Source organism: Protopterus annectens, chromosome 8.part0 (assembly GCF_019279795.1).
Source record: "Protopterus annectens isolate FY-2018-M chromosome 8.part0, PAN1.0, whole genome shotgun sequence".
NCBI classification, from domain to species: Eukaryota; Metazoa; Chordata; order Ceratodontiformes; family Protopteridae; genus Protopterus; species Protopterus annectens.
In genome coordinates, this window is record NC_056741.1 from 331,369,614 (window position 1) to 331,389,076 (window position 19,463).

The following is a 19,463-nucleotide window of genomic DNA, read 5'->3' on the forward strand; positions in this document are numbered from 1 at the left end:
GCCCCAGGGCCATTAGCCTGGCACACACCTATGAACCTATGAACCTATGTGGAACTGATAGGTAATACAGCCATTACTCTGTTCAGCAAATACATGTAGTCTGAGGAAAAACTTCTAGAACTGGTTACACTGTTACATAAAGAGCCAGACAATATGGAAGCGACTTAAACTTTCTACCTTGGCAATTATGGCTGTGATATTACCACACCAGAACACACAAGAAGGACCATCAAAGAAAAGCTGGGGGGATAATACTCTTTGTAAGAAGAAATATAAAGCTAATAGAAGTAACAAGCAGTTAATGAAGGGAAGAATTATTCTGCATTATCTTACAGACAGGGAAGGACAACTTGATCAAAGTTACATACAGACATCCTAACCAGGGAGAAAGGAGGAGAAAGGAAGATTATAGTAGGGATCCTAATAGTTGCAGATTTGGTAGACACTGCTGCTGTGAAAATGACTATGCTATATGCCAGCTGGCACACCTTTAATGTAGAAACATCCAGAAGTAGAGTAACTCTTGGTATAAACAACTAATAATGAAACCCCTCCTGAACTTTTTTATGCAAAATAATCAGTGGGAAGAATTCCAGAATTATATATAAGTGACCCACTGCCGAGCAATGACTATCATACTGCATGGTTCACAGTAAATAATATTTCATAGACACGTCATACAAAACTTTAAATACTAGACCATAAAGGAGTCTGTCTTGACAAGATTAAACCATGTCTAATGAAGTATACAGTTAACAAAAGTTAGAGAAACGGTAAAGGTGCAGGTGTCAAAACAACTGAGCAGAATTAACTTGAGTAATACACACACAAGCAATGCAGATCTTCATGAATTTTCATCATCATAATCATCATCACCACCATCATCAACAGTAGCAGCATCAAACCCCTTTTCCCATTTTTCAACATGAAATTGGGGTGTTGTGTCACTTGTCACCATCTTTCCCTGATCAATGCCACTCTCCTACCTTATTCAACACTCATGCCTGACTGTCACAGGTCTTCTGTCACACAGTCCATCCACTTCTTTGCTGGATGCCCTAGATTCGTCTTGCCTTCTTCCCGTCTGTTCCAAATCTTCACCAGATTGTCGTCTGCTTTTTTGCACATGTGCCCGAACCACAGTAATTTGTTCTTTCTGACCTTTTCTGCAATTGGAGCTACTTTGGCTTCTGTTCTTACTTCTTCTTTTCTTCATCTGTCCCAGGCACTTCATCTCCATCACCTCTATCTTCCTCAGCTGCTCGACCTTTGATGTCCAGGTTTCTGTACCATACAGTAGTACTGGTCACCCCACTGTTTTGTATATCTTTCTTTTCAGTTTCTTTGGCATTCTTCTATTATGTACTACCCCTGATACTCTGTTCCAGCTGGATGCAGCCCCTCTGACTCTAGCTCTGACCTCCTCATTCAGATTTCCCTTTTCCTCAACCACCCCTCCCAGATAATTGAAGGTGTTAATCCATTCCACTATCTTCCCTCCTGTCTCAATTTTCAGCTTCTTCTGATTTCCACCATTTGCTGCCATTACAACTGTTGTATGTGTACTCAGTTTCATCCTATGTTGTATGAAGTTTGTCAAAACAAAAAATAAAAAAAGGAAAAGAATGGATCTCAAGGATGGTTGCTGATGAGGTCAAAGGAAAAAAAAAGGTGAAAGAAAAAAATTGTGGCATTTAGGAAATGTAGTGAGGCACAAACAGGACAAGACAAGAAACTATTCCAGCTGAAGGAGTAGGAAGCTCTAATGTGATCTGAAGAGCAAAGGTTCAGACTCAGGAGAACATAGCAAGTATTGCTAAGAGGAGAGAAAACATTTCACAAACTTTATTAAACAGTGCCGGTAAAACATGGCGGTTTAATGAAACTTATGAAAGAGGCAAAGAATAGGCAGAGGATGACAAAGAAAAGGGAGGCATACAGAGTGGATGCTGCTAGGTGGTTTTAAGAAGGTGGCTGATGGTCGACTAAACCAGAGAGAATAATGAATCAGATGAAGGAGGTAAAGAAAGGATGGTAGGGAACCATTTTATGGAAAAAAGAATCATGAAGGATTTTTTAAATAAAGGTGGATGAGGCAATGAAGCCAGGTGGATATCACTCCAGTGTTCTAAACTAACCAAGAAAAAACTGGTAGACCCACTTACAAGGCTCAATATAAGATCATTCCTCCAAGACTGAAAAAATACACTTTGGGTGGGACCAAGGACAGAAGTGGGGCATTATTTATTTATTTTTATTTTACATTTGTTGACTGGGATAGTCCGACTCGATATATGTCCATTTTCAGCGGAGGCCCAGGGAGAAAAAGCTCCATACTGATGAACACAAGACAGACAAGGGGAGAAAAGCTCCATATAGATGAACACAAGTCAGACGAGAACAAGACAGTACAAGTTACAATGGAAAAGACTGGTACAATTTACATATTACACATTATCAATCTCAAGACAAATCAAGATGAAAATTTTTCAATATATATATATATATATATATTATATATATATATATATATATATATATATATATATATAATTCACTTCCAAGTTCCAGTTCAAGCACTTCAATTCCTATTCTTTTATATATCAATTATTGGATCTTTGCAATTTTACATAGATGGAGAGGAACTAGTCCCTACTTATTCAGTCGATTGGTTCAGATTTATTTGGCGAGACACTAATGAGAAAGGCCAGGGAGACCTCTTAGGTTACACCGTAGAAGGGGGTAGAAATTAGTCAGGGGTGGAGAAAGGACATAGCCAGCATTTTGTGAGGTATTGAATAAGATTATTTTTGAATAGGGCTAAAGAGGGTTCTGAGATTAGGTCTGCAGGAAGAGAATTCCATGTTTTACCAACAGAGTTGGTAAGCAGAGAGTCCCCAGCTGAGTTGTTAACCTTAAGTGTGAGAGCTAACATTTTGTTGGAGGATCTGAGAGTTTGGAGGTTCTGGTAGGGGATGATAAGACTTTTAAGATCAGGTGTGTGTTCTGGCTGGTAAAGGATCTTGTGGGCAATAACTAGTTGGTTGATCAGGAGTAGATTAGTTAGTTCAAGCCATCCTAGTAGTTTTAGGTTAAGGCAATGGTGAGGTCTATGGGCAGAGGCAATTGCAAATTTGGCAATATGATTATAGTAGCAGACCGTGTACTTGTTCAGGTCAGTTTTACTCAAATTTGTGAATAAGGGAGAGGCATAGAGAAGTGTAGAGAGTAGAAGTGTGCGAGCAAGAGTAGTTCTGGCTAGGGGAGTTAAGAAGAGTTTGATCCTGTATAGAGCACCCAGTTTTTTTATTAACTATTTTAATTGTATGGTTGATATGCAGGTCAAACCTCAGGTTATTATCAACTAGTACTCCTAGGAGTTTAAAAGAGGGATCTGGCGAGATAATAGTACCATCCCTTGATTTAATAAAGAAGGTTAGAGTGGAGGACCTGCGAGATGGACAGAACAGCAGCAGTTTAGATTTTTTGGGATTTAGTGTAAGACGGCGATAGAGGAGCCAATTTTCAACTGCATTAAAAGTATTTTGGGATAAGGCCAATAGCTCTTCAGCGGATGTGGCAGAACATATTAGGGTCGAGTTGTCAACATACTGAATGCAGGTATTATAGACAAGTTAACTTATTTTTCATTATTGGCAAAATTATGGAATTCCATGTGAAGTACAGTTTAAAACTGAATTTATTTTAGATTTAGCTCACTGTGATAACACAGTAAGTCAGGGTGCAATTGTGGATATTGCTTATGTGGCTTTTAGAAGGATGTTTAACACAGTGCCACACAAAATATTAACACAGAAGATAGCCTTCAAGTACTTGTTAATAAGTCAGCATGGGCAAAGGATTGGCTTCACAACAGATCAGATTGCGATGGTAAATGCAGTCTACATTTGGGAAAGGAGAGTTACTAGTGGGGTCTCCACAGGTATCTCTGCTAGGGATGGTCCTCTTCCTCATCTGTGTCAGGTTCACTGCACAGGAACTACATAGAAGGTATGTCTTTTGCAGATGGCAGCAAGACTTTCAACACAGTAGATACATGGGAATGAGCAGACAGGATAAAACAGGAACAGGAAAAACTGCTGGAATGGTCTGCCAAATGCTCGAATACCCATGCCCGAGTTATATATACCTCCACAAAAACCTATGGGACCAAAACCTGGCTAATATTTTGGGAGGCATGGCTAGGCTTCAAGAGGCCCACTAGGACCAATAGTCTTACTAGTACCCCCCCCAGTGATCTTATAGAGGGCATCTTAACATTAATACAGACCAATGCAAGGTAATACACTTAGGAGGGAAATTCCAAAGATGGTCTACACGTCAGAAGGTGAAATTCCAACCATGCCATTTGTAGAAGAGGATCATTATGTACATATTTTAGTAAGTTACATCTGGAAAATCAATCCAGAAAGGCAGTGTGAGAAAAATTAGGGGAGTAAAGTAATGCATACGGAGAAAGAAACCATGATCAACAGGCAGTAAAAGTTACAATTCTTCTGAACAAACAACTTGTGAGACATCATCTGAAGTACATCATTCACTTCTACAGATCACATCAATGTATGGATGTTAATAGAACTGAAACTATTCAAGAGGGGCTCACTATGTGGGTACACAGTCTATATATGACTTAAAAGGAAAGAATAGCAGAACCTAACTTATATACACATGGAGACAGGAGGGAGAGGAGGTATACAAAATAAGGCATTAATGTTCAAGAGAGTAACATCCTGAGGAGGGGAAATTGGAAAAGGAAGATGCATGCTAAAAAAATGATGCTATAAATACAGGAAGGGAGGCTTGCATATGTATACATGTCCATGCAGATACATTTCTTCACTGAATGTTTAATGGCATAGCTTCCTACAAATGTGTTAAGAGTCAGCAACAGCCAAAAATATAAATATAAGGCGGAGAATATCTAGATGAAAACCCGAGAGACAAATTTATCAGCCAAATAAGGTAGACAAAACTGAAAAGCAAACTGTTACATCTGTAGAGTTAAAGGCCATATCCATACATTCCTATGATGTGGGTCTACCCCCCCATATAATCAACTACCATGCCTTTCAATCTTTAACTCAATAAATGTGGATAAAGCCCAAAAATACATTTTAAATATTGCTTTCATGAATTCAGAAAGTTGCTAGAGCACCAAGATTTGTGCCAGCATGCATTTTTCTGAAGGATAAGAAGTCTGAAACTCAAATGTATGTCATTAGAGTATACAGCTCAGTAAGCTCCTGCCTGGTGCCCTGCAGAGTTCTACAGCAGCAGAGAGACAAAAGAGAGACTTTGGAGTGATTAAGTATCATTTTTCTGCATTTTCTTTCTGCCTTTAGCTAATTTCGCCTAAACGACGATTTTCTAGAGTTTCTGTGATTTAAAAAGCTTGTTTCTGCTACATATTGTACTTATTTTACTGCCTGCACTTTAACAAAGTCATTTGTGTGTTTAATATACCTGTTAAACTATTGTAGGCTACACACTTAAGTGTGATAGCCATTTCTGTGCATTTAAAGTGTTTTTTTTATTGTATCAGCTTTATTTTCTGAAAAACAAAAAAAAAAAAAAAAATACTTGTTTTCCTGCCTTTCTAAGCTAGTATAGTCCAGTTTTCAGGTTAGTGCTGAATTCAGGGCTGTTTTACAAGTTTCTGTGTTTGCCCATACCTTACTTGGATAGAAGGAAGTTTCTCTGTTCAGTGTGAGAGAGGGAGCTTTGAGCAGCCTATCTGTCCCTGGAGGAGTGGTTTCAGCCCAGAAATTAGTAGTTTATTAGCCATTTTGGGCTAATTTCTATCTCTTTCATTTCCCTGCTATAAAAATCACATTTGCAAGGTTTGTGTGCTATTATACAGCTCAGCAAGCTCCTGCCTGGTGCCCTGCAGAGTTCTACAGCAGCAGAGAGACAAAAGAGAGACTTTGTAGTGATTAAGTATCATTTTTCTGCATTTTCTTGCTGCCTTTAGCTAATTCTGCCTAAAACTCTGATTTTCTAGAGTTTCTGTGATTTTTAAAAAGCTTATTTCAGCTACATATTGTACTTATTTTACTGCCTGTACTTTAACAAAGTCGTTTTTGTGTTTAAATTACCTGTTTAACTGTTGTAGGCTACACACTCAAGTGTGATAGTCATTTCTGTGCATTTAAAATGTTTGTTTGATTGTATCTGCTTTATTTTCTGAAAAAAAACAAAAAAAAAATACTTGTTTCCCACCTTTCTAAGCTAGTATAGTCCAGTTTTCAGGTTAGTGGTGAATTCGGGGCTGTGTTACAAGTTTCTGTGTTTGCCCATACCTTACTTGGATAGAAGGAAGCTTCTCTGTTCACTGTGAGAGAGGGAGCTTTGAGCACTCAAACCATTCACTTCTCATACCAGTACTTGCTCAAAACTCAGAGCAAGCACTAATAAACCTTAGCACTAGACCCCCCTCCCTATACTGTAGCGAAGGACCAGGCTCTCTATTTGACCTTACCAACCAATCAGTAAAACAGTTCACTGTACCTAACCAGGCATGTCCAAGGGACAGTTTCAGGTGTACTCTCCGGTTAATTTGGTGAATCTGGGCATTTTGAAGCAATGTTACAATTGCCTCATGTACACAGACAACCCTCTCCTCCTTCCACCAAACACTAATACATGCGAGAGATGCAATTGTACAGCCAAACTGGAGGCTAAGCTCTCTCAACCCAAGACTGGACCAGGCAGTCAAGAGGAGAAGGGAATTACTTGCATCACACCACCAGTCTCACATAGACCTATGAAACTAGCACCGGCAAAAAACACACATAAATACACGAAAACATACACGGAGGCTCTAAATAAAAATTTGCAGAAGTAACAGAGACCTCCAAAGCAGACATCCAAGCAACCTCCACCCCCCAAACACAAACCATGAAACACACACTTCACAAAACCAGTGTGCAACACAATCACAGCCCTTAAGGCAAACTAACATACCCAACATGCTAGTAATAGTTGACTATATAGTCTGGCACACTGACGTCCCACTCACTAGGCTGAACAAGGAGAAGGTTACTGTTAGCTGCCTTTCAGGTGCCAGGATCCACCACATAACATAAGCACTCGGGTCACTCCAGAACAAGTACAAATATGACTCTGTCATTGTCCATGTTGGCATGAATGACCTGAGCCATACCTCCCTGAACTTTAGAGAAAAAATTATCAGTTTCAACAATTGGCTAAGCTTCTGGTGTCATTCAAAAGGGATCCAGTGCCTGTCAGCCTGGGATGACATGCTCAACAAGCTATGCTGCTTCACTAGAGACAGCTTGCACCTGTCACCCTTAGGCTTTTGAATACTGGCCAAGGCTCTTGCCACCCCCTAGTGCCTTTTTTAGGCAAGGCTCAAAAGACAAACCCACCTCTGAAAATATCACAAGTAACAAAAAACTGAGGGTAATGCTACTCAATGCCAGAAGTCTAAACCTCAAAATGCACTCACTCGAGGCACTCCTCAGTATGGAGAAAATCGATATATGTGCAGTAACAGAAAACTGGTTTAAGGCTCCAGAGAGCACCCCAGCACTACCAGGCTACAACTCATACGATACATTTCAGCCACAAAACCTGGACTGAAATACAAAAGGTGGGGGAGTATCAATATTCATCAAGGATACTCACACCTCCAGGTTAGTGGCACAGCACAATGCTTCAGAGATCATCCACGTGCAACTAACAATGGGCAAAATTGCTATTCAAATTATAGCTTGCTACAGATCACCCACCATGTCCCAGGACCCCCACTCCACATTCCTGAAAACACTGGGAAACATAAATGTCCTACAAACACCCTGATATTGGGTGATTTCAATTATCCAAACATTAACTGGGAGAACTACGCAAGTACAAGCTCCCTTGCCCAATATTTCCTAGAATTTATAAGCTCAAATGCCCTGGATCAACTGATCAACACCTCCCACCAGAGGTGACAACATATTGGACCTGGTCATCACCAACATGGGTGACCGGTGTTCCACACCTGAGGTCAACCGCTTGCTGGTTAGATCTGACCATAAACTAATCACTCTGGATATCCACATTCCGCCACCACCCCCAGTCAAAGAAACCACCATGAAAAACTTTTCAAAAGCAAACTTCACGTTACTTAAGACCAGGTGGGAAGTTTCAAGCCCCCATGCTAAAGGATAATGCTGTCCAAGCTGCAAAATTCTTTACTAATGCACTCTATGGGTACCTACAAGAATGCATGGATCATGCTATCCCAAACAAAACCAAGACTCACTCCTCCAAGAAAAGGAAACCAGTCTGGTGGACCCCCTACCATAAACAAGCTATACAATAGAAGGAGGAAACTAGTACAGAAAAGAGTAAAATCCCAAGAAGGGAAGTCATCCCTTATCAGTATCCGCAAGAAACTACATTCCCTCATAAAATCATCCAAGGCTAGCTTCGAAAGAAAAATTGTCATGGACTCCAAAGATAACCACAAGGCATTCTTTAGCTATGTCAAGAATCTAAGTGGCAATTCTCAGATCTGCTTGGAGTTAGTGCAGAATGGCACAAAATACACTGAACCGTCTGATATTGTGAACATCCTGGCAGACAGGTTCAGTGCAAACCTCACCCCCCTCTCACCCCCTGAAATCACAGACACTCCGGTTAAAACAGCCCTCTCCAGAGCCAAAAACACAGCATCAATGGGACTAGACGGAGTCCCAGGCTGCGTCCTACACGAGCTCAAAGATCAACTAACCCCTCACCTAAACACACTGTTTAAACTCAGCCTCTCCACAGGCTATGTGCCCACAGAGTGGCACATAGCAACGGTTATTCCACTCCACAAAGGTGGAGCCACAACGGACCCCGGGAACTATTGCCCTATAAACCTGACTAGTTTGGTCTGCAAAGCTATGGAGTGCATCATCATGGATCTCATTAATAGAGACATTAGAAACCTCCAAACACTGGACCCTACCCAGTTCAGCTTTGTTAAGGGCAGATCATGCCTCCTAAACCTGGTGGACTTCTTTGAGACAGTTACCAAGGATATAGATAAGGGAAAGGTTTCCCACACAGCCTACCTAGACCTTGCAAATGCCTTCAACACCATTCCCCACTCAGGTATTATAGACAAGCTCACCAGCCTGAACATAAACCCCTACATCACAAGATGGGTTGCCAACTGGCTCACAGACAGAACCCACATGGTAAGAGTTGCGGGAGCTAGGTCTCAGTCTAAACCGGTTACAAGTGGCGTGTCCCATGGCTCAGTCCTAGGGACCCCTCCTGTTCAGCATATACTTCTCAGAGGTACAGGCAAGCACAGGAGGACTATAGCTGACCAAGATCACAGACGGCTGCAAACTAGGGGCTATAATTGACTCTCCGGCTGACACAGACATCCTCCAAAAGTGTCTCACTGAGACAGATACCTGGTGTCAAAACCATGGCCTCAAGCTAAATGCCAAAAAGTGCATAGTCATCCCCTTTGGAAAAAACAAAGTACCCACAAACTACCACATTGGTGGTAGCCCCCTAAATACAGAAGATGTAATAAGGGATCTGGGGACCCAAGTAGATAGTGACCTCTCCTTTGATAATCACATTGCCAAAGTGGTTATTAAATCCTTCTATGTTGCCCACCTAATCACAAAAGGGTTTGCATCCAGATTGAAAGAGGTCATTGGGCCCCTCTATGCATCACTCATCAGACCCATCATCGAGTACAATGCCCCATTTGGGATGTACCTTACAAGACACCTGCAACAACTGGAAAGACCACAGAAGTACCTCACCAAGAGGATCACCAGTCTCAAGCAGATGCCCTATGCAGTTCGACTGAAGAAACTCCAGCTGTACTCAGTTGCATACCGCCTACTCAGAGGTAATCTCTGCCTGACATACAAGGCCATGTCCAACCCAGAATTGATGGATATGCTTAGGTTTACAATATTTGGTTGTATGTTCTGCATTGAACAAAGCTCTGCTTTTTGATTGGCTCGTATACCGGTATATGAGCCAATCAAAACCTCACACAGCAGATCCTCTTCTGTTCAATGTGGAACATCAAGCAGTTCTGCATTGAACAGAGCCCCACTTTTTGATTGGCTCGTATACTGGTATATGAGCCAGTCAAAAAAAAAAAAAAAAAAAGGAAGCGGAGGAAAGACTCCGAAATAAGGATGTCTGGTTTTTGAAAATTCTGCGATTTGTCCGAGTTTTAAAACCCGGACAAAGTGCAGAATTTTCAAAAACCACCTGGACAGGAGCCCAAAAAAGTGGACGTGTCCCAGGAAACCTGGAAGTATGGGAACCTTAGATATGCTCCACCTAAAGAAAACCATATCCCCTCGAGCCACACGCTCCAGGGATCTAAACCTCATCACAACAATGAATAGGATGTGCTGGAGGGATAGATTCCTGTCCCAGAGACTTCCCATGCTCTGGAACAAGATTCCAATCTACATTAGGCAGAGCTCCTCACTAACCCTCTTCAAGAGAAACCTTGACGAGTGGATGGGAAACAGAAAGTTTATCCCAGGGATCACTTTAATGGCTATGCTGGACAGAGGCACAAGGAACTAATCTAAAGGGGTGGCGAAAGCCAACACATTCTGGCTAGGCTTATAAATGCCTTCAGGCAGATAGCCTAGTACCTACCTATGAACCTATGAACCTATTATTCAGTGAGTTAATAATCAGTGATTTGCCAGAAAACCACAGATTGTATGAAGAACAGACCAAAAATGTAAGATGAAAAATCTGTACAGTGAGAGGCATGTCTACAACAAAATGTCTTTACCTCTGGAGAAGGGGTAAATACCTTTTCTATGTTTCAGGGGCAGACATCTTGTTTTAGTTAAAATGCCATTCGGCCATCTGCTTGACAACCAGATGTGCAACTCCCATTCCAGGTGAAATGGGAGAGACATAAAACAATTACAGAAATGAGAGTATGTATGTTGCATACGCATTAGAATACAAAGAGAGCCTCATCTTTGAGACAAGCACAGATTAGGTAGGTCCAAGGAGTCCATATTTACCATAGGTTACTATGTTTTCTATGATGTTAGCTAGAACAAAGCTGCAAATGCTTTGAATTACAAATGTTCCTTCTTGTGTGTATTGTAGGGAATATTGTGGTCACACAGCAGGCATACTATGTTTTATTTCTATCATATGTAATGAGAATGCAATGGTCTTTGCATTTTTGATCTTTGTCTGTTTAGTTTTAAAGAATCAAATAACCACCTGCATTACTATTATGTCTCTGGAGTAAATCTAACTGTATACATTACATAATAAAGTCGATGGCTGCCAGAGTGGGGGGTAGGGGTGCGACAATGTTTCCCACTTAAAGGATGGTAACCGGAGTGGCTGGTATGGTTTGCAATTGCTAAACTGATTAATTAATCATGCACTGACAGTAACTAATTAGAAGCAGTAGTTGTGTATAAAAGGGGAGGGATATATTAGATTCTTTATTCTGATGAAGTTCTGTATTTTTTTAGGACGAAAGCACTAAAAATCAATGTTCTTGTGTAGATAAAGAGTATTGTTTTATGGATATGGACTTAGGAATTGTTCTTTCAGGCTGCTAGCGTTACATTTTTTTTTGCACATATCTTAGACACAGAAGAGTTGCATGAAATTTTGGAAGATATGTACTTTAATGGTAATAAGAACAGCAGAACTCACAAGTTAAATCACATGAATCCATTTCTAATACAAAATTCAGCTTACATTGTTAAACAGTAAATTGGGAGGTCCTTTATGATTTTAATTACTCTGAGTGCATAAAGTGGTCATAAAATTCTTCTTGCTGATTGTTCAAGCTGTAAAAGACTACTAGTATCTGACAGATCTCTGCAAAACAAGTCAGAGTGGCATATATAGTGTATGACAACTAGCAATAAATCAATTTCAATTTTAAGTCCATTTTATTGTTATAATAGAGATGAGTCATTATTCTTCCCCAGTCTGGCTTATCTTTTTTTTTTTTTTTTTTTTTGTATATCGCAAAAATGAGTAGAACCTTTTTCAAATACTGTTGCCTTGACATCAGAGGGTTATTCTTTTTAAGTAGATGCTGAAAGGCAAATGAGTGGCACAAAGTGACTGCCGCTCAACCTCTCAGAGTAAGAAATCTGGACAAAGCCAAAAATAATGGGGGTACAAATGACCAAAAATAGGGACAAATTTTAAATACTGCTCTTACAAACTTGGAAAGTTGACAGAATAATAGGTTTTGCTTTGGCATGAATTTTCTGAAGGCTATGATGTCTTAAATTCAGATGTCTGTCATCATTGTCAAAGTATTGTGAGAGTTCATGTAAAACAATAATGTTTCAGGAAACCGGCTCAGTAATTCATGACACAAAAATTTTTAAGAAAGCACTCCCCCCCCCCCAAAATGAATAAATAAAAAGCCAGTCTCTACAAGATGTGGGCATGTTTTGTTGTTGCTGTAATTTTGTCACCATACAATAAATGTAAACCAGTTTATGTTCTGAACCATTCAGTTTAACAAGAAACCTGACATTATTATCCTTAACCTAAGTAGCCAAAACCCTGTCTTCTTCAGTAAGGGGGCTACAGCGTCCTTGTTTGCAGTTAGAATCTGAAATAAAGAAAATTACATCTGTTTTTTATTACAGCATTTATGTATTACACCCCATGCCTAGCATTGCTTACTGACAGTAACAGTTGGAGAATTGTCCCCCCACCCCCCATTCAGGCTGATGACGGGTACTTTGTACTCCAGATTATAATGACTGTTACAAAGGTAACAGTTCTTGCTGATTTAATGTGTGTTTTCTTTTTTTCACAATCTTTCCATCCTTCTACTGTCAATGAACTTCTAGAACTGACTTATGAGTAGTATATGGAACACACTGATTATGCTCTGCAACTAAGAAAAAAATAACCTTGTTATATCAAGGGTGATATGAAGGAATCGAAGTATAACTAGCTTTTGTAGTGAGGTTCGACATGAGAACCTTGCTAGTAGTCAACATCATACCATCACAGAGACTACAGCCACTATAAAAAATCATCAAAAATTTACAACAGTTTTAAAAGCGGTAACATACTTTGCTTTGCCACAAAAAGAATAAAACTGTGCTGAACTAAAAATGTCAAACTGCTTTTAAAGTTTTAGCTAATAAGTTATTGAGCTTTTCGCTGAAAAAGGGCACTGCTCAGTCACAGTTTCCTGGTAAACAAATGCCAGTAAATAAATAAATGATGTACTTCTGGCTGCCATTTGTTTGGCAGCATGAACTGTGTGACCACTTTTATACTTGTTAGATACTCTGTGGTCCTACAATGTTTTTAACTTGTAGTACATCGGGGCAGCTAAAACTCCCCATGTATTTCAAAGTATGATTGGATTTCTTGCAGTCATGCTTATTTGTTAATATGTTCTTGAAATGAATTCATGAAATTTAACCTCTCTGTCTTAATTTGAATTTCCTGAATCAATTCCGTGAGCACATTAAATATTTAGTTATGACTGACAACCCAGTCATAATCCTCTGTATTGTTAATTAACAAATTACACTGTATGTTGTCCTTTCTCCTACTCTCAGTTCTAGTCTGGTGCCAAGGGGCCAGTACCTATTGTAAGTATGTATAATATCTAAGAATTTGCTTATAAAAGAAGAAATAATGTTGTTTTAACAGGTTGCCAGTTGTGTTACTATACTAAGTTGTTAAAGTGATTAAGTGGCAAGGTGAGAAGGTGAAATAAATTTAGTAGATTTAGTTTCTGGCCAATACCTAATATAAAAATGCACCTCTTTTGCACTGACAGGCATAATTTATTATTAAAATGTATGTTAGTTTATTTGCAGTTTAGTATTTGTTTGATCTTACTGTGCATACAATTATCCTTGCATACTTGAAAAATGATCACTTTAAACAAGACAGCAGTATAGCATAAATATATGACATGATATATACATAAAATATATTAAAGTAACCCAATATGTTATACCAAACACAGCTAAAGGACAAATAACTGACTGCTGATACTCATTGCTACTTTAAGGAGCACGTTATTTCATACAAATGTTATTACAGTCAACTGTTGGAATGATGCTGTGACTTCACAGGCAGGGAGGGAGAGGAAACATGATTTCTATGGTACCTCCACTAAATAGGAAGTAGGAAGAAGCCTCCAGAAACAAGCCTACGGAATGCTTCAGGGATGCTGACAAAACCTTGTTTCCTATACAGCACAGGGGAGGACTTAATAGCTGAGAAAGGGCAGTCATGTGATGTGAAGAAGGGGGAATAATGTGGATGGAGGCTTAGCAGTGGTAAGGAATTCAAAAGGGGAAGACAGATAAAGTCCCAAAGCAACAGGAAGTTCAAAACAATGGGAGCATTATCAGTGGATAAGCAAAGATGCAAGATAAAAGAATGGGAAAAAAACAGAAATGGGGAAAAAAAACAAAGATTACAGTCAGGTTCACACAGTCACTAAATATCAGTTGTACTGTATAACCAAAAGCTGCACCTCTTTTTTATTTGCATAATGTTTGCTGAGGTGACTAATGGATTGACTAATGGACTGATGCACAATGACTAAATAAGGCACTGTCTAGAGAACATAATGTAACACAAAATGTAACAATATGCAGGACAGAGATACATATAGAATAATGAGATATATTTTATGAGTTGTAAATCCCAAAAAAGTACAATATTATGCCTTCTGGATTGTGGAGTATACGTTATGCATAGTGGAAACATATATATACAGTATTCAGTGCCCATTCAGAAACATAAAGCAAATAATAAGAAACTGTAAAGCATTTGTGACAGAGAGCACATTTATTTGTGGAAATTCAGCTGACACAGTAACCTGGGAAGTAAGACTAGTATAGAGAATAGGTTATGTTCTGGGAGGCTAGGTAAAGCATTTACAAATATTTTTTCCCTTAGATGTGTGTTGCGTTTGGTGCTAAGCTCTGTAAAGGCCTGACATGCTTCTCAAATCACCCTGATTTTGCAGGATGTCCCTGATTTTGCCTTTTATGTTTACCATGTCTGTCTCATAAAATTCTTCCTATTTCGATTAATCACTGAGGATTGCAGTCAGTCAAAAATGCCAGACATCAGAGGGTTTCATACTTTTAATTGTTTAGAAAATGCATGCTGATGCAAAACCTGTTGTTCTATTAACTTTTTAAGTGAATTAGTGAAATATTTAAAACATGTCCCTGATTTTGGTCTTCTTATCCCACTGTTATATGATGAAACACCTGTGAGTTTTGCCGGCATATTCTTGCTGCTTACTATTCCTATTTTTATTACACCTGCCTCTCCCAATACCTAATTGTATATTTTTTTTCCGTACTACAAAACAAGTATAAATAAATAAAAAATAAAATTATCATTTGCATTTCTCACCATAGTATATATTATAGGTTCATAGGTAGGTATTAGGCTATTGGCCCTAGGGCCTGTATAAGCCTAGCCACATGGTACCCTGGCTTTTGCCACCCAAGAAAATGAATTTCCTGTGCCCCTGTCAAGCAGAGCCACAGAAGTGATCCCCGGGGTGAATTTCCTATCTCCCATCCAATCATCTAGATTTTTCTTGAAGAGTGCTAATGAGGAGCTTTGTTTGGTATAGATAGGTAGTTTGTTCCAGAGTATGGGAAGTCTCTGCGACAGGAAACTATCCCTACAGCATGTGTAGCTCGGAGGGATTGGGATTTCTTTATGTGGAGCATGTCCAACAGCTCTGGGTTTGACATAGCTTTGTATGTTAGGCAGAGATCGCCTCTGAGTAGGCGATACGTGAGAGAGTAAAGCTGGAGATTTTTGAGACGGTTTGCGTAGGGCATCTGTTTGAGGCCGGTAATCCTCTTTGTGAGGTATTTCTGTGGTCTTTCCAGTTGTTGTAGATGCTTATGAGGTACATACCAAAAGGGGCATTGTACTCTATAATGGGTCTAATGAGTGATGAGTAGAGGGGAACAATTACCTCTTTTTTCCTGGATGATAAACCTTTTGTGATGAGGTGTGCCATGTAGAAGGATTTCCTGACTACTGTCGTGATGTGATTATCAAAGGAGAGACTACTGTCCACCTGTGTCCCAAGGTCTCTTATTACACTTTCGGTGTTAAGTAGACTACTACCTATGTGGTAGTTCATGGGTACAGAGTTTTTACCAAAAGGGATGACAATGCACTTTTTGGCACTGAGCTTGAGGCCATGGCTTTGACACCAGGCATCTGTCTCAGTGATGCCCTTTTGTAGGATGTCTACATCGTTAGGAGTTTTGATTATGGCTCCTAGTTTGCAGTCATCTGCGAACTTTGTTAGCCAAAGTCCTTCTGTGTTAGCCTGTACTTCAGAGAAGTAGATACCAAACAGGAGAGGACCTAGGACTGAACCCTGTGGTACTCCACTTGTCACTGGTCTGAAGTTGAATTTAGAGCCTGCTACTTTCACAGTGTGGGTTCTGTCAGTGAGCCAGTTGGCAACCCATCTTGTGACATAGGGATTTATATCTAGTTTAGTGAGTTTATCTATAATTCCAGAGTGGGGGGATGGTGTCGAAAGCCTTGGCGAAATCTAGATAGGCTGTGTGAACCACCTTACCCTCATCTATGGCTTTGGTGACCGCTTCAAAGAAGTCTTTCAGGTTTAGGAGACATGATCTGCCTTTTACAGACCCAAATTGGGTAGTGTCCAGAGTTTGGAGATTACCAGTGTCATTGTTTATAAGTTCCGTGATGATACGTTCCATAGCCTTGCAGACCAGGCTCATCAGGCTAATGGGACGGTAGTTCCTGCAGTCCATGGTGGCTCACCCTTTGTGGAGTGAAAACATCAGTCACAAGTCTCGAACCCATAACTCTATACACTAGGGCCAGAACAATGTACCACTACACCATCTAAGCTGGTTAATTGCTGTTTTCATATCAACATTTGTTGGTATACCCTTGTGACCATAATCTTTGTAAACTTAATCTGTACATTGTGTAACAGTTGAATGTACTCATGACCATCCATTAGTGTCATTGGCACAACAGGTAGCACACTCACCGTTGGTGAAAAAATGTTGTGGGTTCTAATCCTGTACCATGTAGATGGTCTGAAGAATGCTGCTCTCTTGAGTGTACTGTCCTTCAGATAAGATGTTAAACTGAGGTTTCCACTGCTTTTGTTGGTGGTTGCTCAGGTGGATAAAAAAAAGCATTCTAATCTACCCATCAAAACAACTAGGAGAAGTCCCCTGATGCCCTGGTCAAAGTTCCCCTTGTAGTATAAATGCCACTTCAGGTCTCCCCTGAAAAGAGGCCACTACAGGGACTAACTTTGTCAACAAAGGATGAATACATAAATAAATATAAAATAAATCCTTTTTGCATCACTTTATTGAAGCTGAATGGGGTCTAGGTCAAAAGTGGATGCTATCTAGAGTTTTACAGGGGATCTGGAAGCTGAAGAATCCTTACTTGTAGTTGCACTGGGGGGTGTTCTGGTTAAATCCACTGTTTCTACTTTTGGATCCTGTTGGATAGAGGTGAGTTGATAAAGCAGGAGAATTTATTGATACAGACTTGCCATCTGCAGAGAGGAAGATGGCAATGCGGGAAGTTTCATGCTTCACAACAGAAGTTTCGGGACTAGTATTTGGGAGACTAATTGCTTGCCTGTTGCTTAAACACCTATGTATTTTATGTGGAGTATATCTAGGATACCTTATTTAGAATACAGAATTATTTGTGCTTTTTTATAGTTTATGTATGAGGTAGATTAAGTGTTAATTGTTTACCTGCTACTTCAGTGCCTCTTAGCTTGTCAGGTATTTCTTGTAGTTAGGCTATTTAAAACACTTAAGGATGAAAGGCCTAGCTAGATGCTATAAAAAATACAGGAGATCCAAGAATAGGACTAGAGTAAGTGGCTTAAGACAGCAACATAAGCTGGGGATGGGGTATGTTTCTGCATGAGTTTTCTATTCTATGCGCACTCTGGATACAATAATTTCATCCCACTTTGCAAAAAAAAAAGAAAAAAAGCATATTGACTGACTGATGATCTTGATGACCTAGGTTATGGCTAAAAAGGATCTATAGACAAGCCCACTTATATAGTTAGTAAATGCTGAATAAGATGTGAGAGACAGAGGTGGGGTAAGTTGCTCAGGTGTAGGGCTGTGGCCTGGGTCAGGAATCTTTGGGGTTCCAAAAAATATGAGGTTGATACTGAATGTTGTAGCATAGAAATTGCAGTGGGTTATCCAGTCAGGTGAGTAAAGCCAGTGACAGATAGGAATGGAGAGAGATAACAGGAAATGAGGTAGTGTAAGGAGGAATAAGACAAGAATGGGACAGGCAAAAAATTGGAGGAAATGGAAAGAGGCATTTACAGGATCACAGAACAGAGAATTAGCAGTCAGAGGACAGGATCAGGAGGACAGGAGTGAGGCAGAATAGACAGAAGAGAAGGGACAAGGTAAGAAAGTAGACAGATAAGAGATAAAATTAAGGAAACCAAGGAAGAATGACAGGAGCAGACAACTGTGACAAGTGTAAAGGGGAGGCAGAAAAAGAGGGAGCAATACAGGAGGCACCAGTAGGAGTGCAGAAGGGATAGGAGCCGGGAGGGGCCCTCTACTATAACAAAGGAGAAGAAAGAGAAAGATAAAATGGTTGATCGGGAGGACAGTAGTATACACATTCTGAAAGCAGGAAGACATGACTCAGAGTTAAGAGGCAGGTAGACATAGCCTAGGGGAGGTAAAGGAAGTGATAGTGGTGTGGGCTTGATTTCTAAGAATATCAGTTGTGGAAGGGGAGAAGGAGAAATTGGTGATAGAAGAACAGAAGGTGGAGGTGAGAACTGAGGGAATAATGTGAGAGGAACCCAGATGTTGACAGCAGTGAAGAAGGTTTGCAGGATGAGTACAAGAGAAATGGAAAAGGGATGAGGTACATACAGCACAGGAACAGAATCATTTGGCATAGACATGGGTGGAGTTGAGCATGGTAGAGTGGATGCAGGATAGTATATTAGGTTAGTGTAGTTATACATAGCAGAAACTGAAGTAGGACAGCAGTTCCAGTCTGAGTATGAAGAAGAAGGTCTTGGTGAATAAAGACTTAATCAAGGGGAATTAAGGGTCATAGCAAGGAAGAAAGGTAAGGCCAGATTACACTGAAGCTCATTTTGGGACTTAAACATAGGTAGATATGGAAGAAAGTTGCTAAGGTGGTCATGCTGCTGTGAATGGAGGCCACAGAAGTCAAAGGCACTAAATAGAATCACAGAAGCAGCAGATGATGATGATGACAGAGTACTGGGTTGAAGGTAGAATTCTCAGAGTTCTTACCTGTTTCAGCAGCCAGCACACCGAGAAAAGAGAACATTAAGGGGTACACATTAAGTGTGCCAGAGGCAAGAGAGAAGGACTTTTGGACCAACTGGA